The 2,979-nt window shown below is 36.6% G+C and overlaps 1 non-coding gene across 1 annotated transcript; it reads left to right on the plus strand.

Moving 5' to 3' along the window:
- The first annotated feature begins 494 nt into the window (after positions 1–494).
- Positions 495–576, plus strand: trnas-aga. Its single transcript has one exon. It is a non-coding gene; the product is annotated as a tRNA-Ser (tRNA).
- The last annotated feature ends 2,403 nt before the right edge of the window (positions 577–2,979 follow it).

Consider the following 2,979-nt stretch of genomic DNA (forward strand, 5'->3'; position numbering starts at 1 on the left):
ATATGTGTGTGTGTGTATGCATATATATAGAATATACTATATATATGTGTATAGTAATAAAAACATTTCTAAAAATGGATAAGTGGCTGAGCAACATATAAACATCCTAACAGAATATTCAATTCTCTTAACTTTGTTTTCAGCAAAAAAAAAAACCCAAAAAACTTTACTTTAAAATGTACTCTAAATTTTAAAGTAAATAAAAAAAGTAAAGTAAAACTTGAAAATTACAGCGAGTTTAAGTTGATTAAAATTGATTCTGTGCCTCCTTAACACATCACACTGAGCGGAACTAAAGACCGCCCCAAGATGGCGCCATATAATCAAGTCAGCGCCCATAGGCGTGAGCCATCGATGCGTGGTATAATTTTCGCAACTGCTCTGTTGGACCTTAATAAATGTCGCGAAGCAAAAGGGGTGGTAGCCAAATTATCACGTGACGGCACATCCTGACCACGTGTTCCAAAATGGTCACGTCTTACAGTGATACATGTGTTGTCGTGGCCGAGTGGTTAAGGCGATGGACTAGAAATACATTGGGGTCTCCCCGCGCAGGTTCGAATCCTGCCGACAACGAATCATTTAATCATTTTTTTTTCAGGAGTCTGTAGTAGCGCTGATTACAGGATGGGAAATGTACAGTAATAGTATCGCATTGAACTCCATAATTTTATCAAGTTATTTTCTAAAATCGGCTGTACAAGGAAGGGATGTGCTCTGTGATGAAATAGCGCCTCCAATCAGTTACATTAAGCATCGTACAGTCACTCAAAGCGTTGGAAATCCTTATTTTACTTTAGAATAAAAACACAAAAATAAGCAATTTCGGTACATTTCACATATAAATATATTCTAGTATTTAAAAAGATAAGGTTATACATATCTCCAAATAACGTTTTAAAATGTAAACATAATAATTCCCTTCATTATTATACATTCTATAACTTTATATAATGTAATTTCAAAGAGAAGCCACCAGGTGGCAGTACTACACTAAAGATGACTGAGCAAAAGCACATTTCTCTGCATAATTTGTGAATAAGGAAGCTTCTCAGAAATAATTCCATGGTTCAGAAAAAATTTATGCAGGTTATTTTTAATATGGGGATGGGGAGTTCTCTAATATCTAATCTTGTAATGATTTCAAATGTTCGGTTATTGTTTGACTTTTATTTAAAATTACTGAAAAAAAAACTGACATGGTTATAGTCAAATCTATGTCTGCAGTAAAGTGTAATTTGCATGCAGTAGGCCATCAAGTTACAGAGTTTGGACTGAAAACCAGGAAAATGTATGTCCTAAATAGAGCTTTTGTACTCGGGGCAGCTGGTTTAATATGTGTCCAAACACAGCTAGATATGACGTAAGTGTAGAAGCACATCACCTCTACCTGTGCTGCTGCAGGGGAGGGGAGTGGAAAGTCTCAACCTTTGCGTGCCAGATAAATGCATGCACCTGAATTAAGAGATCTGATAACTTTAATGCATGTCAAAGACCTCCACGCCCACAGAGCCGCCCATTGTTTGCATGGCATTGTGATTGCAGGTCCTAAGTTCATTTTCTTGTAGCTGATTGGCTGCAGCCTACTGTTACTGTTAACATATGGCAAAGGAATGAACCCAGGAGAGTGAAACCAAGAGATTCTTCTGTCCTTGTGAGAACTTGTGTGTCTTGCACACTCATTTTCAGTGTTCCATCAATTGCATAGGGCATGACTCACATCCTTCTTCCTTTTCCATGATGGTAACAAACCAATCCAAATTTGGAAATGAGAAAACCATGCATCGCCAAGAAGATCAGGGTGTGGCGACAGCTGCAATTGCACCTCTGGTTAAAGGTGATAGCAAGGAGATTCCTTTGCTATTTCCTATTTTGATGGCAATATGATTAACTTTCAAATGGATGGAACTTTCTTATATATTACAAAACATAAAAGTCCATTCATTCTTTTTTAAAAATCTTTTACAGATAACAATCTGAAAAAATAACAGTCATCGTTGTAGAATTTCTTTTGATGCAAATCCTGCTGCAAGTCCTCTGTGCTGTTAGTCTCTGTCCGGTTCCCAAATCTTTTTGGTTCCCTGAACGTTTTGTTTTTCCATTTCATTATTAGGTGTTTTGCATGTGGGACAGAAAGTTCATCTGATCAGAGCATCTTCCTCCACATGGCCTCTCTGTCCCAGGCATGACTAGTGACTCCATTTGGCGTCTATTTTCTCCTCTGTTCCACTAAAAGCCTGATTTGTAAGGGTTTGCTGCTGGCAGATATCTCCACAGATCCGAGTATCTCTGCAGCTCATGGGCCGCTCTGCTTCTTGGATTAGGGTTGTTTTATGTAGACTTTGTGCTCTTGTGGACGGCCATGTGTTGTTAGGAATGCAGCTAATGATGGAAATGAACAGTCCTGCAGGAGATGTTCAAAGTTTTATTTATTAAACCAGCAATTTCAGTCTCTTTTATTTTAAGCAAACATAGCATCATCAAAGCCTGCTTCAAAGTATCCATTTTGGAATATTTTTCACCATCATAACAGTTTTTTTCACTAACTTAATTTAACAATCATTCACTAAATATCTTAAACTAGAACTGATATCCAATACAAATGGACTCAACTGACTATTCATGCAATCGAAGATACCTGAATGTATTAAAATCGTAGGAAAATCATTTTTAAATGTCAAATCATTCTGGCTTAAACCTGTATATAACTTTACTCTTTATCAGATGATATTAAGTTAGAAAATTTTTATAAAAAAAAAATCCTGTCTTAAAATCTGTGGGTTTTTTTTTATTATCTTATGCAGGCCAGTTAGTTATACGTCAGCTTGTACACCTAAATTCGGCCAATCATATATCAACGGTCATCTGTCAATCACATTTTTTCAGTCATAGCATCTTGATTCATATGCCGCAACTAATATAGGCAACGGTTGAAATAAGAATAATTTCCTTTCCCATTGAGTTCCGTCCCAGTGTTCA

Source organism: Cyprinodon variegatus, unplaced genomic scaffold, assembly GCF_000732505.1.
Source record: "Cyprinodon variegatus isolate N-32 unplaced genomic scaffold, C_variegatus-1.0 Scaffold407, whole genome shotgun sequence".
Taxonomy (NCBI): domain Eukaryota; kingdom Metazoa; phylum Chordata; class Actinopteri; order Cyprinodontiformes; family Cyprinodontidae; genus Cyprinodon; species Cyprinodon variegatus.